Source organism: Sabethes cyaneus, chromosome 1 (genome assembly GCF_943734655.1).
Source record: "Sabethes cyaneus chromosome 1, idSabCyanKW18_F2, whole genome shotgun sequence".
Taxonomy (NCBI): Eukaryota; Metazoa; Arthropoda; class Insecta; order Diptera; family Culicidae; genus Sabethes; species Sabethes cyaneus.
In genome coordinates, this window is record NC_071353.1 from 4,212,443 (window position 1) to 4,234,699 (window position 22,257).

Below are 22,257 nucleotides of genomic sequence, written 5' to 3' on the forward strand. Positions count from 1 at the left end.
GAACTAATCAAGCAAATGGAACCAAATTTGGCATGTGAAGGTTTTCGAGGGCAAGAATATTTTCTATAGTAAATTAGGACCCCTCCCCACTTTAAGAGGGGGGGCTCCTGTACCAAAGAAACACAATTTTCCTCATAACTCGAGAAGTAATTAAGCAAATGAAACCAAATTTGGCATGTGGGTGTTTTTGGAGACAAAATTTTTTTCTATGATGAATTGGGACCCTTCCCCGTTTTAGGAGGGGGGTATCCTATACATATGAAATACAAATTTCCTCATAACTGAAGAACTAATCAAGCAAATGGAACAAAATTTGGCATGTGAAAGTTTTCGAGGGCAAGAATATTTTCTATGGTGAATAAGGACCCCTCCCCACTTTAAGAGGGGGGGCTCCTATACAAACGAAATACAAATTTCCTCATAACTCGAGAACTAATCAAGCAAATAGAACCAAATTTGGCATGTGGAGGTTTCTGGAGGCAAAAATATTTTCTATGGTGAATTAGGACCCCTCCCAACTTTAAGAGGGGGTGCTTCTACACAAATGAAATACAAATTTCCTCATAATTTGAGAACTAATCAAGCAAATGGAACCATATTTGGCATGTGGGTGTTTTTGGAGGCAACCATTTTTTCTATGATGAATTAGGACCCCTTACCTTTTTAAGAGGGGGGGCTCTCATACAAACGAAATACAAATTTCCTTATAACTTGAGAACTAATCAAGCAAATGGAACCAAATTTGGCATGTGGGAGATTTTGGAGTCTTGAATTTATTTTACGATAGTTAGAGACTTCTCACCCCTGTGGTAGGGGGATATGGACGCTCATACAAATAAAACAGAAATTTTTGCGAAACTCAAAAACTAATCGAACTCGAGAAATTCGAGACTCTTCCATAAAACATTAGTCAACACAAGACCACAAAAACTATCTATAGTAACACTAGATCATTCAGGACGAGAAGGTCGCGAGTGTTGCCGGTGACCCGCCGTCGGAAGCGCCGCCCACTGGGGGGCTTGCAAAACTCGAGATTGTGACAAAGATCATCCGAGATTCATGATTTATGTACAACACAGGTTAATTTGTGGCAATACGAAGTTTGTCGGGTCAGCTAGTATTATATAAAAGCGCTATAACTCCGGAACGCTTTGACTGTTCTACATGTTATGGCGTATATGTTTCTTGACATAAGTCAATCAGCACAGGGGGTTTACAAAAGGGGGATGGCCGCCAAAAAGTGATCCAAATAAGTGGCTGCGGTTATCTTACATTTGTACCGTTAGAAGTTGTACAAGTGGCTGGGAGATAAGAGGAACAGTGTGTGAAAAGATGGAAGGATCACAACTACGGGTGTAGAACAATATATTATCTTCGGAGAGACGTACAAACTGCTGTAGACAAAAGGGGTACTGACCGAGGGCGGTTAATCCATCGATAGATATGTTCAAATGAGGAAAAAAGCTTTGTTTTTTGTATTATGAGAATTTGACGACCCATTGTCAGCTCGTGAGCTTTAGCTTCGCTATCAACATCTAAGAAAACATGATAAAACTGCTGGAAAAAATCTAGTCAATAGAATGCTATCTTATTTAGGAACGATACCTGATCTGTATACAATTTACAGCCCATTTGCGCGCCGCCTGGTGACAAACTTCTAAAATTCTATATCCCAAACGAGAGGTCTGGACCTACTGACTAACTTTGCTAAAGATAGTAACTATATAGTTAGGATTCCGAGATATTCCGAGATAAAGAGTGTTGTACAAAATACAACGCGCGAGTATCCGTGTTACAAAAATTGGCGTGTGTAACGGACGGATAAAATAATGAATGCTTCGTATAGTATTCCTTTTTCAGTTTTCCAGTGGTAAGATTCAGAGCGTGTAGGGCGCTATATCTCTACATATTTGTGTTGGTAGGAGGAAATGCTTATCAATTTATAGACTATTTGCTTTGAGAAATGCTTTATTGGTTTCACTGTTCCTGGTTTTCGCCGCTTTGTGGGCAGCATCCAAGCTGTTCGAAAAAGTTATTTTGGAACCAGTGTTCTACCATTGTAGGCAATTCATCGATGATTCTCAACATGGATTCATACCACGACAAATCTCCTTTAATTTACTACTTATGCCACGGATACCATGTCGAACCGTTTCCAAACGGATGCTATTTACACAGTATAATCAATATATATATAGAATGCCAATGTCGCTGCAGTGCGCGTGGTAAACATCACACATTTTCAGATAATGTGTGTGTGCCCGAGATTCATCAAAAGGGGAATATCATTGTCAAACTTTGACAACCAGTTTAAAATTTCAAATATGGCTACCAAATAATGTGATTGGAAACTTCGCTTGCTTCAAATTTCTGAAAAAATCGGTGCAAAAGGACGCAGTTTTGGGATTTTATTCATCCGGACGAAAAGATAAAGAACGTTTAAAACCATTTCACTGGCATAAAAACACAGCGGAGAACGCACTGATGACAGCACCAACCAGCGCACAGATAAAGAACAGATAAATAACAATGAGCAACTTTGACAATGAAGTTCCCGATTTATAGACTTGATACAGATTGTTAGCATCATGTTTACCACAATGAGTCCTATAGAAAAACAGCGACACTGGCATTCTATATATATTGATTCTACTATTTACACCGACTTTCTGCTGATTTTGATAAGTTAAATCATGAAATTGCGATTGCCAAACATGACAGGATGGGACTTGGCGGCACCCTGCTGCTCTGGCTGAAGTCCTATTTGGCTGATCAGCATGTGGCTGTTAAAATCGGAGAATCATTATCCAGCGAGTTTATTACTACGTCCGGTATTCCACAAGCCAGTCATCTAGGTCCGCTCATTTCCACTGTACTTCAACTGTGATGTAAACTCTTCGCTACGAGGACCCAGGCTTTCTTTTGCTGATGATCTTAGGATCTATACCGAGGTTCAAAAAGTAGAAGACGGAATGTTTCTGCAACAGCAACTGGAGAACTTTTCTAGGTGGTGTAACGGAAATAGAATGGTGCTTAACATTAGCAAATGTTCAGTTGTGTCGTTCCCCAGGAAAAAACGGCCAATCATTTTTAACTATCATCTAGGCGGTGAACTGATTAAAAGAGAGTCCTGCATCAAAGATCTGGGAGTCCTTCTTGCCTCACAGTTGACCTACAAGCAGCACATCAGCTACATCGTTGCTAAAGCATCTCGCAGTCTTGGCCTAATAATGAAAACTGCGAAAAGCTTCACCGATATACATTGCTTGAAGAATTTGTACTGCACGCTTGTTCGTTCGACGCTGGAATATTGTTCGGCGGTCTGGAATTCCTATTATCTCAACGGCGTTGATCGGTTTGAGAAAATACAACGTAAATTCATTCGGTTCGCCCTTCGTCGCCTGCCATGGAACAACCCGCTCCAGCTACCAAGATACGAAGCGTGCCTGATGCTAATTGGACTGGACACCCTAGCAACCAGGAGAAATCTGTGCCGAGCAATTCTTGTAGCTGATCTCCTAATGGCGAGGACCGATTGTCCATGGCTTCTAAACCATATCAGTTTACGGGCTCAACCACGACCTCTTCGTAGCAGAATGTTCCTCCAAGTACCGTTTCGAAGGACAAATTATGCAGCAAACGGGGCCGTCGTCGGGCTACCACGAGATTTCAGCCAAGTGTCAGCTGGGTTCGACTTTTACCTAAACCGTAGGGCTATTCGTAGGAACTTTTTAAATATTTTACGTACTAGTTAGACCAAATTATCATTAGGACAACTATATGTCTGTTGGTATAAACAATAATTGCTGTCAGGTATTGTGAGTCAATGAGCAGTTATGACATCTTCATAAAAATCGTCAAGAATTTGAAATTGTTACGCAATGGACAATGTTCTTAATTTAATTTTGGTCTAATCATTCATGAAGCACATTATTGTTCTCAGTTTTCGTTAATGGTCCTGAGGCTAGGTTCTGAGTATTTTTTGCAAGGAATCAGCATCGCATGCTTTAGTGCCTTGTACGTTGCAACAGCTTTGACAACCAAATTTATCCGAAACCGTCACAATTACGCAGATTTAAATTCGAATCCAGCAGTTTTGAATAGAAGTTTGTATTGTAATTGACAATAATAATACAGATACGTTACATTTGTTATGAAACGATAAATTCCTGGAGCAGTAAAGTTTTTAATGTAATGATTCGTAAACGAATTAAAATGCTAGGATTGCTTTCAAGACTGGAATCAGACAAAGTAAGAAACACTGTTCCGAGAAGTTGTACATACCAAGATGCGATAATTGATGCGAATATCCTTAGGACAACGCGTTAGAAATGCTTATCCGACGGATATTTTTTACGCCAATGGAAGCGGCAAAAATTGGTTCTGTTATTATCAATTTCCCACCCTTTCGTATGCGATGAATTATAACCGTCGCGGGCTAAACCGTCGCTAGAATCGTCGCGGGGGCAAATATCGTTTATTTTGTCAAGTAAATCAATAGCTTACGTGCTAGACAAGCATAATGTATACTTATAACTTACATACAGCCAAGCAGATTCTCTCTGCGACGATTTCAAGCGATCAAAATAGTGAGCAGCGCGTTTTGTTACCAAAGAAACGGGCAATACCGAAACTAGTAAAGCCGCTATTGTGCTGTGGTAAAGCCAGCCCTCGAAATGCTTTCAACAGCATCAGTTGTCAAGCGATCGCTTGTATGCCACACAAAAGGATGGTTTCGGAATACCTCAGCAAAAACTTGAAAAGCTACTATAGCTAGCGTTCCCCAGGGTGCTATCCTGGGCCCGCAATGGTGTACTAATACATAACACTAAAGCAGCCATGGTGGTTATGGAAAGCGAGTCATGGGAGGAAATTGAAAAGTTGGCTTTGGAGGCGATAAGACTTGCGCAGAATTAGGCACCATGCGCAGAATTAGGTGCATTTACGGTACGTGAGTCTGGTAAATATTAAATTAACTCAAATGAGTGCAATTCTTAGGATTTCACAGTGGTCTTAGCATCCCATAATTGCCAGTTTAAAATATTTGAATGATATTTCGCATTATGTTGCCCCATCCGCCCCTTGATTTTTCAACAAGTTGAACAAAACTGTCTTTGGTTGCTTTAAAAAAAAAACAACCTAAACCCATTTTTTTCTCCACGGTCAATTTGTTCGTTTCCAGGCCATGCTGAAAAGACTAGCGTGATAACACGCCATTCAAAGCACCGATTCAAGATGAATAATAGATTCGACAGGGAAAACCAGCAACAACAACAACAACGAAAACATCCAATAGCTCCCCACTCGACTCGTCAATACACAGTCAATTGACAGTGCTAACAAAAACGTGCTCCTCAGTCCTCGCTACGAGCGCCATTTGTAAAAATTTGGTGGAATTTTCCGCTGTACGAAAAAAAAACCTGCCAATCAGCAGTGGTCCGACCGACCACATCAGCCGAAGTTATTATCGCCAATCAAACACATTTACTCTGGTGGTGCACTCTCGTGCAGCAAACCAATACACCCTTGCACGCAGATAGCTATCGCGCGCCGCGCTAGCTAACGAACTCGAATAGATGCCAAAACTAGCTGCTGCTTCGTCCGTGCATCCGACGTCGTCGTCGTCGTCGTCTTCGTCATCGCCATCATCATCATCCAAGTTATTATAAACTTTTCAAATCGTAGCAACCCGTGTATTGGAATACGAAGGAACACACGAAAAAAAAGCTAACTAAACTACATGTAGAATAGTGCCGCGCAGTAGTCCAGTTTCGATTTTTTTAGGGCAAGCGAACGAACTTTGCCAAAGTGAAGAACAGCCAACCAAAGTCGGTTGCCTATCAGTTGGTCATAGCGGTGGGTAGGTTAGAGCGGGACGCAAGATAACCAACTATAGCAAGAAAGATGATAATAATAGTTCAACCGACTGGAAGAAACACAGAAAAATAGAATTCACCACCACACCGCAGCCGCAGCACACCACACGCGAGCAGTGGGCATGCTCCTCGTTGCGCTGCTCTCGCACTGTCCTCCAACGCGAGCGCTCGGCACTAGCTGCGACTGCGACTGCGACGGGTGAAGCTGGGGGGTGGTGTGTAGAAGTTCAAGTCAACCTTCTCCCAAGATCGCACCGATGGTTGTCCAAGAGGCACCATATAGCGGGAAAAAAACGTCATTGACAAGCGAGGGCCCATGGTATTCAACCTATTCAACATGTGAGATCGGTACGATGGTGTGCGTGCTTAACCGCCCAGTCAGTGCAGTGGTGAGTAGAGCTTCCGAATAGATACATTCGGTTATTGACGACTTGACGCCACGGGGTGGATGGAAACCACGCGCGGGGGTACGAAACTAGCCACAATGGAAACTTGAATTAAATATTCTTGTACAAAAGTAGACTCGCCGTGCGGTGTGCGGTTCGATGCGGTAAAGGGCAAACCAGCGGAGCAGCAGGAACGTGTTTTTCAAGGCTATTCGAGCGTGTTTCGTTGAGAATCGTGTTTTTTTGTGAGTGTTTCTGTTTCCCTCCTGGCGAAATCTAAAACTAAAACACACTAAAACTAAACCCTGGCTGGCCTACATATCACACGCATTCTCAGCCACCAAGTAGGCGGAGACTGATGCGATATGGATGGCTAACGAAATTTGATGAATTAGCCGAAAACGGCCGCTGCCGAAATTTAGCTTGTCTCCGCCCACCACGCGGCGGGCCGAAGGTCTTTCGCTTTGTGTGTGCTGTGCTGTGCCATGCCATGCCGTGCGGATCGAGCGATAAAGACTATAAAGAAGACCGGCAGGTTGGCCGTGTATGCGTAACTAAGCATACTATAGTTATACGGGAGTGGCGCGGCGGGGTCGAATTTTTAGAATCGGCGTTTTCGGCACTCAGGCAGCAGCAGCAGTAGATAGGTATAGTAAGTTTGAAGGCGCACGCACACCGCAGCAGCAAAAACAAAGCGCAATAGCCCACTACTGAGGGCTGAACCGCTCAACAGGCGGCATTTGATCATCATTCGCGCACGACGATGCGAATGTGCGGCTCCAAGTAGGCAAAATAAGCAAACCTTCGGCGCAGAGAAAGCGTTGCCAAATTTTGGTAGTCTTAAAATTTATTTTGAAACCTATTAGGCTGTTTAAACATTGTCTGAAAAGGCACTCAAATTAATTTGGAATCTTCCAACTGAAATTGTTTTTCTTTCATTTAACATAAAGTATTTGTCAATGGACGAACAACTTACGGTTAAACTGATAAAATAAATAATTATTCTGGGTTATTATTTACTACTGATTCATATTTGTCAATTTCCTCAAAAATGGTTGATACAGTACTACAGTGGTAACCCGATTTTGTCACTCCCCGATTTTGTCACACCCGATTTTGTCACCCCCGATTTTGTCACGTTTTTGACCCGATTTTGTCACGTTTTTTACCCAATTTTGTCATGCTTTTGATTTATCAAAAGCTTAGTATGTCAATGTGATAAAACACTGTGAAAAGAACTGTGTTCAACAAGTTGATTATCGCGGAGTTTCCACAAAAGTTGTTTCTTATCTCCACAACTATAATAACTAGAAGGTTACTTTCTTTGGCAAAGTTCTTTATAATAATCTTCTCAAAAGTTTTGTAGAACATTGTTTTGCTCTATCTCTTACTGCCTGAAAAATAAATTTTCTATCTTACTTTTAGGGAGGTTAATCAAAGTATCGTTCATACCATAAGAAAGAGCTGTGAAATTTCTCTAAACATAGTTAACCAGTATAATCAACCATTTCGGCGCAATCAAAAAACGCGTGTTTTCATACCTTTGGGAGTGCTGTGAAAAGGTGACAAATGTCCACAGAGAGGTAGAAGGAAGTGCGACATGTCCTAAAAGTGATCAGAATGAAGTATATGTAGTTCGTTCTAAGTTATCTGCAAAAAAATAAAAATTGAAAAAATACCCGATTTTGTCACTGCCCCGTATTTGTCACCCCTAAATAAGTCCGACAAGAGCTATCCGTTCGGTACAAATAAGTTATTGACACCCTGCGGTATCACGTAGTCCTACGGCAATAAAGATATTGTTCGAAACCACATAACTTTTTTTCATGAACATACTCAGGGCATCATTTTTTCGTCATTTAAAGCATTTAAGCGAAAACTGATTGATATTTTTTTAAGCATATTTTTGGAAGTGAAATATCTTGTGTTGCCAAAAACGAATACTTTTGTGGCCAAATTCGAAATCCAACTGTATTATAGCGCCATTAATTATGACATTGATTTAAAGTAAACTAGAATCTCGTTTTACGTCCATTCACTTTAGGTCGTTTCGTTTTACGTCCACTTTTTTACGTCCGAAATTTGAATTAATGTCGTTGTCAAAAATCGTTATCAAAAATAGCAATTCGAAATAACGTATTTACCTTTCACGTCCAAAATTTGAATTATCGTCCTCGTTTTACGTCCAAAATTTGAATTAACGTCCTCTTGTTTTACGTCCAAAATTTGAATTAACGTCCTCTTTTCCCCCCGTTAGTGAACGTAAAACGAGATTTGAGTGTATAATTGTCTCTCAACTAACATACAAATACGAACAGCCAGTTAAAATGTCATCAATTAGCTAACGTTCTTTGCATTTCTTGATACCTACACTCAAATCACGTTTCACGTTCACTATTGGGGGTACGTAAAAAAATCAGAGGGGTCGTGTACAAGGCACGACCGCATATGTAGTTGACGCAGGACTATGTAAAAGTCTCTTTGTAGTGATAGTAGCATAATGAAAATAAAAATAACTTTTTTGTGATAGGAAATATAGACATAGTTTCTTCAGCAAAGTTGTAAATAATGTAAAAACAAGCAACTTTGTCGAGGAAAAAAAATTTCTATCTTTATCGTGTGCTGAACTATAGGGCATATTCTTATAAAATTCTTTAAAAATTAGTTTTTCATTCTTAGCTTTTGTTAGTTGCATTTTACAAGAACACATTGTTCTAGGCAATTATCGAAGCGCTCAAAACATACGTTTTTGCATAAGATCGAAAATCTCCTAGACTTTTAGTTTCTAAGTTATCATATATTCAAGCTTTAAATTCCCGTAGCTTTACGAGCCTATGGGGTAAAATGGGTCAAGTGGATTTATGAAACCAATACTTCATCTTGAAGCTTAAGTCGAATACTATAAACTTGTATGGGATCCGCTTGTCCCCAACCACCCAAATTAGAGAAAGGCAAGCATACGTTCTATATGTTTTGCTTTCGCTATAGGCTCGATACCCGTCCATTCTTTTATGTTAGTAGATAGATACCTGGTTTCTTCGGCAAAGTTATAGAAAATATAAAGGCAAACAACATTGCTAAAGAAATGTAAAGCTATAAAGCATTTTCTTTGCAAATTCTTTAAAACTTAGTTTTCCATTCTTAGCATATATTGGTTGCATTTTCCAAAAATATATAGTTCTAGGCGATTATTGAAGGTTTCATAATAGATGTTTTTACAGAAGATTGCAAATCTCTAGGACCTTTCCTTACAAAATTATCGCTTTTGGCTCGCGAAGTTGAAGAAAAATAAAGCTTAAATAAGCGATAACTTTGTGTGAAAAGGTGCTGGAGATTTGCAATCTTCGACAAAAATATGTGGTTTGAGTCCTTCAATAAACGCCTAGAACCATATACTCCTGTAAAATGCAGCCAACATACGATAAGTATGAAAAACTTATTTTTAAGGAATTTCCAAAGAAAATGCTCTATAGCTTTGCACTCGGTAGAGATAGAAATGTCATTTCTTTAGCAAAGTTGTTTGCTTTTGTACTTTATATAACTTTGCCGAAGAAACCATATGTCTATCTACTAACACAATAAAAAAGGCCCGACTTGTACCGAGAAACACATATAGTGTATGCTTGCCGTACTCTCATTTGGGCGGTTGGGGACAAGTGGAACCTGGTACTGTATGCCATACAGTTTATAGTACTCAACTTAAGCTTTAAGATGAAGTGCTGATTTCATAAATTCGCTTGCCCCATTTTACCCCACGGGCTCGTGAATCTATGGAAACTTAAAGCTTGAATATGCGAGAACTTAGAAACTAAAAGTCCGAGAGATTTTCAGTTTTCTACAAAAACATGTGTTTTGAGTGCTTAGATAATTGCCTAGAACAGCGGTTCCCAACCTTTTTCGGTTCGCGAACCCCCTGGCGGATTTCCCTATACTATTCTGCAAAGTTTTGGCGAACCCCTGGGGGTTCGCGAACCCTCATTTGGGAAACGCTGGCCTAGAACATTATGTTCTTGTAAAACGCAACTAAGAAAAGCTACGTATGAAAAACCATTTTTCAAAGAAGTTTTAAAGAATATGCCCTATGGTTCAGCACTCGATAAAGATAGAAATTTTATTTCCTCAGCAAAGTTGCTTGTTTTTACATTATTTACAACTTTGTCAAAGAAACTATGCCTGTATTTCCTAGCACAAAAAAGTTATTTTTTTATTTTCATTATACTAAGCAATGACTACAATTTGACAGTTTTAGATTAAGGGGGATATTCATACGAACAAAAGTGCTGAAGACCATCAATCTGGCTTTACTTTTCTAAAGGTCGCATAATCAACCCTTTTGCATGCATGCATTATGCGACTTTCTGAAAACTAAAGCCAGAAATGATAAGAAGAATAAGAATAATAACAAGAAACTAGGAGAAAACTACAAGGTAAACAGCCCTAAGGGTTGTACGAAAGGGTGACGTAGGACTATATCAGATCATTAGATCAAAGACTAATGTAAACTGCATGTCTGGCCAATGTTTATAATGTTTATATTATGTTTATAAGAATCTGTGAGTGCCATTAAGAGAAAAAGTGAAATATTCATATTCAATTATTCATTGAATGCAACGGTGGCTTTAAAAATACGTGGACGGGGGTTCATAAGTACAACGCCTGTAACCATTGAGACAAGCAGATTTCTTTTAAAAATCACTTGTGTGCATGATAAAGGTTAAAATAGTAATGAATGACCAGTCCACAGGTAATTGTATTAAATATGATTATGCATAGCTTGACTCGTTTCAATAATCTTACTTTAACTCGCTTGTGGCCTTTAAAAGGGCCATTGGTTACAAATAACATTAAAGCCAAAGTACGTTCATCGTAAATATGACGTGCTATTCGAAGGTCCTTCTCTTTTGATATGAATGGCAACAGGCACGTAAGGTAGCGGCGTCGATTCACTGTCTTTTGCTCCGAGAAGGTTTTACTAGTTTACTTTCACAGTTAACCGCTCGTTACATAACAGAAAATATGGCACATACGCAAAAATTTCTGTTGCTTTTGTATGAGAGTCCTTATCCTCCTACCAGAGGGGTGAGGGGTCTCAAACCGTTATAAAATAAATTCATGCCTCCAAAAACCCTCACACGCCAAATTTGGTTCCATTTGATTGATTAGTTCTCGAGTTTTGAGGAAATTTGTGTTTCATTTGTATAGTAGACCCTCCTCTTACGCCCTCCATAAATTTGCTGGTCATTTTATCTATCCAACGACACATAAATTGTTCAGTTTCATTCAGTTATTAGCATTTGAAATCTTTCATTCAAACGTTACATTTCTATTTTCGTTTTCACAAAGTGCTGCCAAGGCCCAGTATAGTAAACAATGACGTAGTCCTACGTCAAAAGTTCCACTATTCGCCATTTTGGACTACTGTGAGGCGATGTATGTAACATTTAACAAAGTAGTAACATTGTTTACGTCCAATCCTCGATGTATATTTCAGAGTTGTTTTTATGCGCTTTTGGAAACAATTTAACAAAATCAAGAACACACTATTGCATTCCTGTTACCTTACATAAATTAAAATTTTTTTTGGGGTTTTAAAGATTTTATTACCAATCGTTTCACCACGTTGAAGGGATTTTACCAACTCAATCCCATTTTATCAACAGCACATCTTTTCACTACACTTCCCGTTAAATGTCAAACATGCACATCTATACAGAATTAAATTATAACCGAACACTACAGCTGTAGCGCACTTTTCTAACTCAGATATCAAATTCGCCTAGGTTTAATCGTCTCGCAGTAAAGAATTTGCGATCTGTTGGGACAACGAACTTGTGTCATTCTTTCTGGAACACTTCCCTTACACAGACATCAAATTGGACAAGGTTTAATCGTGTTCGAAAGAAATTTGTTGGTACGAGGTGGTTTTGTCACTCTTTCTGGCGTACTTCCCAGGCAAGGACATCAAAATGGTCTAGGTTTAATCACGGGTGTTAATGAAATCTTGTTGAGATGAGGAGACTTTGTCACTTGTTTTGGCTTACTTCCCGAGCACAGATATCAAATTGGTACAGGTTTAGATCATCGAAAAGAATCTTCCAACCAATCACGAAGCGAGGATTTACAGTTGGACAATGCTTCATCATTTTCAATTTTACAATAGTATGTACTTTAAACTCAATAGGTTCCACTCTTGGTGTGTATTACGCCGTCCCTTATTTTTAAAAAATTGACCTGGCGGTGAGCTCAACATCACAAAATGTTCGTTTTTTATGCAGAATAAAATGACGTGTTGTTAAGGTCTCTGCGATAACGTGGTAGTTCCGCAACGGACTTTGGATAAAATTATGTGAATGACCGGATCTCCCACACAATGACAACTACGACACTATAGTGCGTACGCTTGGTCATCCGTTATTTATTTTAGTGATGAGTTCAACATCAGAAAATTTTCGGTTTGCCGTGCAGAAGAAAATTATATGCTCTCAAGACCCCTATGATGACATTAGGTCCCCCAACGCTCCGTAAGTAGTTTAATGAGCGACTTCCAACGTAATGACTAGCTCTTTACTGCAGTGAGCGTTCTAAAGGGTCTATCAAGCAAAAAATCGAAGCAGTCATCGCATGTGTCATTTTCAAATCAATTAGTTTTATTTCAAACATAAGTCAATTAGTTCATTTTACGACCCTACAAAGTTACGTAGGGATGCCTTCTGTTTGTTTGGAAGTTTCTTCCGAAAACCATCAATATTTAACAGCAAGTTCTGAAAAGCCTTTTCTTTTTGGGTAACATTTCTGTTGTAGTCTTGCATTAGTTTAATTGGTTAATGTTTGTATTATTTATATCGACACCGAATCATTTAGCAGCTGCTGCTAAGATTGCTGGAGCAGAATCTGTGCTAACCTTTGCAGCGTCAAGAGCCTGTGCCAATTCAGGGGTCACAACATTCTGTGTTCCTCTGCATCTTTGTGGAGATTCTTCCGATACCCGATATTCGTCTCCATCGCTTGTATTCTCAGAGTCTTCATCATCACTAGATGTGTAGAGAACCGCAGTATTGGCTAAAGTTTAAAAATGTTGTACTTGTAATGTTGAATCTATTAAGATAGAGCGCTATTTTGGCAGTGGTCGATCTTCAGAGTATTTTCTTCGGCTTACCATGTGTTTCCAAGATGAATGCCGAAGAATATCTGCTGGAGAGAGCCAGTATCAAAATAGCCTGATACCCTAAATGTGTTTAACAACTATTACCTATCCTTGACTGGTAATCGATCTTCTTACGACGTTCTTCCAACAACTTTTGTCTTTGCTTCTCACGCTCCTCTGCTTTCTGTTACTCCTGGATTTTGCCAGCAAGTACTCCATCGACACCAGCAATAGTACATACACGACGACCTTCTTTCTGGTCCTTCAGAAATTGTATATCCTCCAACAGAGCTTGCTTCACTATTGGACCCCTTTCCTTTTAAGCATTTTGCTGCATATCCGTTGTCGCCGTGCGTTTGGATATATTGAAAAGGTTGTCAAGCTTTTTGCAGAAGAGAGTCTCTCGATTATCTTGCGTTTTGCTTTCCTTTCGTGATATTTGCTTGCAGAGTGCCGATAATTCAGCATGGAGGGATATGATTTTCGCAATGCAATGTGCTTCCTGGATTATTGGTATTTTCGTTTTCTGCCAGTAGCACAATACTTGCTTAACGGCGTTCTTCGCACTCACTTTAAGTGGAAGTTTTGCCGATCGGAGCTGGTAATAAACGCAGCTAATACTTGGCGTATCGTGGGAAGACGCGCACCAGTTATAAATTCGCATTGAGGTCCAACAAATTTCACAATGCTGTCACTTCTTAGCTTATGCGACATTGTTACTACTTAAAATATTTAGATAAATATTGGCAACGGTAGCGAAAATGAAACACACGCGCCGAAGAAATAGTTCGATTTGATATCTGGTGTCATGTGATGATATCTGTATTAGTGAGAGCGGTATCAGATCAAACAGCTTATTTTCATTCATTCGCACAGATACACAGAGGCTATTCGTGCTTGCATTTTCTTATTGACACTTATTAAACGTACAATTACAGTAGCGTGCTTGTCATTATGTTGAAGTTATGGACCACTTAACGTTATCATACAACCTAAAGAGCACATCATCTTGCTCTGCACGTCAGACCGAACATTTTGTGATATTGAATTCATCACTAAAATTAAATAAAAGATGACCAAGTGTATGCACAATAGTGGCGTATTTGTTATTGCATGGAGGATCCGGACATTCATATAATTTTATCTTAAGGTCCGTTGCGGGACCACTTAACGCTATCGAAGGGACCTTAATGGCATATCGTTTTACTCTGCACAACAAAACGAACATTTTGTGGTATTCAGCTCATCGCTAGGTCGATTTTTTAAAAATAAGGGACGGCCTAGTGTGTATGCGTAGATTTTCCGATTGATTGGTGTAAAAATATTTAAAATCGATTTGGAAACCGCTAAGCTATTAACGCTCAAACGTAGTGACGTAGTCCTATGTCAATACTATCCTCTTTCATAACTTCTCCATTACTGGAGCATATACCCTAGATATTGAGCTATTATTGAAAAGATCCGTTATACTTTTTTATATAGAAAAATAAGCAGATTTCAATATTCCATTTTTATTTCACCTTGCTACATTTCTGCATAGTAGGAACGAAAGTTGCAAAATTTCGATCATCAAATATGTTGTTTGTAACTATGGATCTCTTGATTTCTAGTTCTACTAAATTAGAACCTAGGATTTAAATTAACTTCCTTAGTATCTCTAGCCCCCAGCGACAAACTTAGAATTCTGGTTGTGCCAAACGAAGGGCCTTTAGTAAAATCTAAAAGTAGGGTGCTGGATGGGTTCGTCTACGGCGGGTCTTCGTCTACTTTCCAGACATATCGACAAGAAATCAGCATTATAACCAATTTCGATGCGAATTACAGTCAAACCAACCTGGTATTGATATTTATGGATTATCTCTTCGCTATCGAGGAAAAGATTGTTGGAAAATTACTACTTTTCAATATTTGTTCAAAAATAAGAAGTCCTGTTGGGTTTTCTACCAGTTTTGTGTATGACGAAGAGAAGCTTGAGTATGACGAAGAGTAACTACTTGAAATTTTGAGCTGACTCAAACTATTTCCACTCTTTTTATAGTAGTTGGGTTGCTCTTGGACAGGGCTCAAAGAATACGTGCATAGATTTCCGTAAATAATTGCTGTCTGTCCATGATGAACGAAAGAAATCTTGTTTATGACGAAGTGAATTTTCGTATGACGAACTCCCGCTGGAGCATGAATAATGGTTCCACTGAGAAATGTAAATATACATGTACAGGCAAGATGTGTCAGATTTATCTGGTGTAAAAAACTTGAATACTTGTGGATTAATTCTTATAAAAACTTTCAATAAAGTCTAGATCGTGTTTACGTATGACGAAGAGGGTTCGTGACCCTATATTCAAATTTCAGTTCACAAAAAATAATCAAAATTCAAACCAACCATAAACAAACAACCTGCTTTGTTTACATTTGTGTGCCAGTTTTAGCGACTCTCGTCGACCACCACTATCGCATGCGGTGCCGTTCGATGGCGAGAAAAAAGGCCCTCTATTCCACACTATCCGACAAAACTAGCACCCCGTCCGCCTATGGTAGTAGAATAGTTTTTGTTGTTTTTCTTTTCTCTATTTTCCGCCTGCACTGCCGCTTTCGTTGTGCTCGTCGTCGTACATTTTGAGCTGCACACTCTTGTATGGATGGATGCGGCGGCACAACCGGCCTGTACTGTAGTGTAGTGAGCGCGTGAGCGAAAGAAAGAGAGAGAACCCTAACGCCAGCGGCACGAGTTGTTCACCGGGCAGTGCGAGTAGGAGCGGACCAGAGATAAGTAGATTTGACTCACGAAAAAAAATGAATAAAATAAAATAAAGCAAACTGGCTCTAGAGTCGTTTGCTGTGCCTGCCAGCACGGCCTCAGTGAAATAGTAAATTTGACGGACATTTTGGTAGATTCGCTGTCACGCGAATATACACACAGCCATAGACGTCAATACACACGCAGTTGATTATTGGTTGGTTGAGTGTTTGCCTGTCTGGCATTGGAAATAGAACAATGATGATTCGTGTTTTTTGGAGCCCCGAGTTAGCCACGCCTCTTGGCCGAATTCGTATCAGTTTCGTCACTTTTCGGGTGGGCGGGCTCTTTCGTCGATTCACTGTGTGGATTGCTTTACACTGCTAGTGCTAGGTGTTAGATTGTTGCTGTTAATTACCTTCGAAACTAGCCTACTGCTGCGCTGGAATGTTTCATGATCACATCGTTGCGAAGGGAAAAGAACTTCCAAGGACTTTTGTCAAATTGTGCAGTAATTATTTCTGTTTCACCACGTACGCACTGGCCGGGATCATCACAGCGTGCGTTGATCTAGAAGTCTACGGCTGAATACACACGTACGATGAATACGCGCACACACACAAAAACGCAAGTATAGCGCTCCACCGGAGCCATCCCGCTCGTCCCTGTGTATTAGTGATAGGCGAGTAAGGGTATCGGGGGAGGCACCTTCAGGCAAGGAAATATTCACCACTGGGCACACGACGGTACAGGGCGCGTGTCACGGTGCAGTATATTCACCAACAGACACCCACCACAGCACACCACGCAGATTCACACCACACGACCCGAGTGACAGTTCACGACCTGTCGCGTCACGAAAGCAACAACCAAAACAGATCCATTAAAGAAAGGCACACATCGGAAAAGGAACGGAAAACTCGCGCGAACCGCACACTCTGTTTTTCACTTCTCGGCGTTTCGAAAACTTCACCACAACTGTTTTAGTGTTGGCTGCTGCAGCTCCGCACAACCCCGAACTATACGCGCGACCGAGTGCAATTGCAGTTTGTGCAAGTACAACTGCAACGGCAACAACAACAAAGCAGGCGAACGAAACGAAACGAATGAACGAAAAAGTGCAACAACTACACACCGTTTGCCTAGGTCTTGGTCTAGCGGCCGCAGTAGGCCATGGCTAGTGGTGCCACTTAACGAAAATTTGTTGTAAGGTTTCCCTTCTTTGCTAGTTTGAGTGTTGTTTGTGTGTTCGTTCGGATCCAAATTGTCCCAGGTTAGGGGCCACTATTGCCACCGGAAACGGATCCATTCAGTGCACCGCTTGTTTGATTACTCACTAGTTCGGCGTTTTCCTGTCCAAAAATCACTAGTTCCAGGTTCGTGGCGGTGACAAGCGGAACCTGTGCGTGACACCGGGCGACCACAGCGCAGCAGGCCTTGTACTTGGATTGGATATTGTCATGGTTCCAATCATGCCGCAACTGTCAATGTGTATGTGTCTGCTATTTTTTATCACACCTCAATATACTTTTCCTAGCTTCATTTTCGCACAAAAAAAAAGAAAAACACTAGCAAAAATTGTTAGATGATGTAATTTTATATGGCAGCTATTGCAGGAAACGATGTTTGGAAGACAGGAAAGAAGAAAAAATCGACCATACACATAGCATAAACTCATATAGCGTTGCTTACAATTTTAAAGCGAAGCAGTAACTAAATCTACTATATACGTGACATATACCAAGCAGGAGAAGCGATTGTAACCTTCAGCCCGATAGAGTACCTACCCCACAACGTTCCTCGGCGATGGGTTGTCATCGGCAGTGCCAGGCCAGGCCAGTGCACGCGGGTCGGCGGCGGTGGCGGTGCCTTCTTTTCGTAAGACACTCACCCATCCCAGCATCGCCACAAGCAAACCATGTGCCCAAAGTCTGCGTGTGAGTGAGTGGGTGAGCGAGTGAGTGTCACAACGACGACGAAGAGTCGATGGCACCCAGCGGAGAAATATTAAAGAAAAAAAAACACAAAAGTGCATATTGCATTCTATTAATTTACTCTTTCTCCGCGCGCCCATCAGTGATGTCGGCGTTTGAAGACGCAGAGCGTCTATACCGTCGTCCATCGCAACTAACACAAGCAACAAAGTCGCTCAGCACTCGCTCACCACCGCCAAAGACGCGCGATGCGAAGCTGAAGCTGATCCATTTCGACCGACTGGCCGCTGGGATGAGTGACCCACCCTGCGCTCTCGTTCGCACATTAGGCGAAAAAGGATAAAAAATTCTAAACTGCATCCCACACTAGCAAACGCAATCGAAAACGAATCCCCCCGTGCCAGAGCGGGGAATGGGAGCAGCACCCTCCCACCTGCCTACAACCCCCAGTGCAGCGCCGTACAGGAGTTACACGATTCTCCGGCTCCTGCTGCTACTGAGACTGCGAGACTTGCAGTGCAGTGAGTGTATGCATCTTTTCTCCACTCGCTCTGTTCGCCAAGTGAGCTTTAGAGGCAGATGCTGCTGCTGGCTGCATTCGACAAGCAACCACCGACTTGCGAACATGCATGCAACTCTTGAAACCAGCTCCGCTACGGAAAAGCCACTTCCTTCCGTCAAGTGGTTAGAGTACGTAAACCAGTAAAAATTTGATGTTTTCAGCCTTATACTGTGATCCGACGGATTGGTTTTCGGACAAGGAACATGGAGCTAAAAAAACAAACCGCACTGTCGACTTTTAGAAAAGGGGGACTTCAAATCAAGACGATAAACAAAATAAGACGGACAAAACACGATCTAGGAAGCTGTACACTACAATGATGACACAATTCGATCGCGTGTTAATGGACAACAAAACCTACCGTGCACACGACAAGCAGGCGATGATCATTCATCAACGTGCGACTGTACGAGAGGATCTCAGCGTCAGTGATGTTGGGAAGAAAATAATTAGATAAAAATGCGTCTGACGATAGGCGAAGCGTTCGAGCCTAAAACGTTACGCAGACAAGGAAAAAGGCCTTTTTTAACCGAGAAGAATCAACGACACGTGTTACTAACAAAACCTATGTGATAGCAGACTGCTCAAACTGCTTTGTTGGGTAGGAGTTTTATACCAAAACCGGAAAGAGCAATGTGGCTTACATTTTCAAGCATATGAAACTGTCGAAGTTCACTACGAAATATCGGGTTTGACAAGCTATCTGTACTCGTGGCGACGTTTTTATTATTGCAACCGAGACCGTCCAAGACCGCGGAATTGTTACTAGACCGTTAGATATCTTAGACTGGTACAAAGACATCAATGCTGTTTTCGCACCAAAAGAGAAAAGCCCCACTCCACAAATTCTGGAGTCTATCCCGGTGTAGTGGTTAGCATTCACGCCTCTCACGCCGAGGAGCCGGGCTCAAATCCCAACCTCGCCGAAGTCACAAATGATCCACGCTGTTAAATTAACTTTAATCAAACAAAAAAATCCGAAACTTTGATTTATCACGAACTTTCGAGGCATCACAAAGAGAAACTTTCGTAAAAGTCCAAAAGAGAGCAAAATAAACTTAAATTAAAAAAAGTGTGATTAAAAATGTCTAAAAAAGTCAAGGTTCAACAACGACCCCAAAACCGGATAAAAGGGTTGAAGGGTGAAGACAGAGGGGCCGACATTTCAGTTGCGAGTATAGTTGGTTTAGTTAGTAATACTTTATTTGCCCAAAATTTGAAGAGAATCGGACTTAATACACAAAAATTACAATCTGTTTTGTGTGTCCAATTTTTTTTTTGTTATACTGCGTGTTAGGTAGCTTAGTGCAAATATTTCAGGGGGTGCTACCTAACACCCTGTATATTCTATTATAGCGGGATCGCAATCGTGCGTGTAAACCATATAATTGGCACCAAACAATTTTGTAGTGTTGATATCTTCATTCAGCTGTTTCAGTTAAAGCGATTATGTCGTGCTCCGCTTTTGAAACAACCAGAAACCAATTCTCGATCTTGGGACCTGGTCCTCTCACATTCTGGTATTGTACTATGATTTAGCTTTCGGTGCGAAGAAATACGATTCTGACAGCCGACGTTGTCATATTGGTAATGGATTGTTGTCTGTACACTAGTCTACGCCCATGCAGTGCATCCATATATAGTTCATAAGGATTGCTGATCTTCCGTCATGTTCCAAGTTGGTTCATGTGGAAGGAGACAGCTTTGAGAGTATATAAAGCCATTTTACAGTTACCAGCGAGATTTGGCCAAAACGTCAAAGAAGGCAACAATTGTTTCTTAATTTTTTTTGCATAAATAACTTAATTAGGAGTGCCTGTTGTTAGGAATACTCAGGGGCGGACTGGGAGCCAAAGAGCCTTTGAGATTAGGGGCCCCAGTTTGCAATATTCTCATTATAGTAAATTAAGACAAAAAACGACATCGACTCAAAAGACATCTGCGTTACAAGGACAGTCTAATCGAATGAATATGGGCCCTATTTTGTAAGTCCTGTCGTGCAACTCGACTCGACCCAGGCACTGTCGAGTGTCGAGTATCGGGAGAACGGGCAGCATAGCGGCTCGATGCTCGAAACAAAACAAACTCAGACGTTATTAGGACCGAGTTACCAGCTTCTAGCGTGTGCGTCATATTAGCGGTTCACGGTACTTTAGTTTGGACGCATTTTTCTTCAACCCAATCTTCGCTACTTCGAGTTTTAGTTTGTTCAGCCACCATCACAGATGTTGTTCCAGCGACAATATCCATTTCATCGGCAAAGCAGACGAACTAACTAGATTTGCTAAAGATTGTGACGGTGTGTTGCTTCGTTCATAACATCCTGTAGCTGTTGAACAGCCCACATGATGGACCATCGCATTGACAAAGTCCGCTGCAAGGTCTTTTTTCTTCTTACCACCGCGACCTTTATTCTGATTTATTGTGGTGACCCCTGCGAGGTTAGAATGGCCATGATTTTACGGTCGATGGTATCATACGCAACTTTGAAATCAGTGAAATAATTGTGCGTTAAATTCTGTATTTATGGACTTTTTGGAGCATCTGCCGCAGCGTGGATATTTGATTCTTTACTGACCGTCCTTCAGCGAACCTTATTTTTATGGATTTCAAGGCGGCATACGATTCAGTCAAACGAAATGAGCTGTGACAGTTAACACTAGGACATGGTTTTCCCATAGAACTACCCGCATAGAAATGCATAACGAATATTAATGTAAAAACATTACGGTTACTACGAATTTTACTGTTTACAACACTTTATGCTGTAACTTCACTTTTCATATTAATGTAAAAACTTTACGATTACAATGAATTTTACTGTTTACTACACTTTATGCTGTAACTTCACTGTACCGTTCTTGGAAAAATTTTCATATAATTCGGCAACAATGAAAATTGTTTCGAAGCAGGAAATAATCTCTATCTAAGGTCCAATCCTTGGCAGGTTGAGTTATTTGTAGACACAAATTGTGTCTCTTCTTCCGTCTACTGTAGAAACCATCGATCGAGAAGTTTAATCTCATTCGTTTTACTGACGGGACGACGACATTATGCAGGCGCTTGCGACTTACTTGTTCGTCTGTCAACATATTAGCCACGATTCTTAACGCGGGTGTTCGGGGAAAAGCTCCGTTCCTATGAAATAGACCAACCTCGTTGTTTCTACGTCTTGACATCGAATGAGGTGTCAGGCATATAATTAAGTTTTTCCCGACAAACATTTTATTTGAAGAGCAGTTTATTCAGCCATTATACAGCCTATATCCAGTAAACAAGCGCTTGATATGCTGTTATTCAACAAAAATGTTTGTAGGGTTATAACGGTAGATTTTACAATTGACAGGGAACGATAGAAGACAGTAATGAAACAAAGAGTCGATAGGATATAACAGATTGAGATAATGCGTGAATAGGAATGAGCGGGATTTATTTATGTAGGTGTACTGACCTCTAATACTTTCCTTATATGAACGTTGAATGCGGCTCGAAAATCATAATAGTTCGAAGCCTATCAAATTCATTGTCATATCTTTTCAAAAACATGAAATACCGTAATTAATCAGCCGGTTTTATTTTGTCCTAATAATCCGAAAGCCTACAATTTTTTTTGCAGAA

The 22,257-nt window shown here is 40.7% G+C and overlaps 1 protein-coding gene across 2 annotated transcripts in view; it reads right to left on the minus strand.

The window, feature by feature from the left end:
* Positions 1–17,378, minus strand: part of LOC128732706 (mushroom body large-type Kenyon cell-specific protein 1) — a 322,866-nt gene extending 305,488 nt beyond the window's left edge. The window contains exon 1 of one of the 2 annotated variants that reach the window (XM_053826022.1): positions 16,562–17,378. The gene's annotated coding sequence lies outside the window, so the exon portion shown is untranslated. The remainder of the gene's footprint in view (positions 1–16,561) is intronic. The other variant, XM_053826021.1, reaches the window with a different exon arrangement.
* Positions 17,379–22,257: the final 4,879 nt, after the last annotated feature.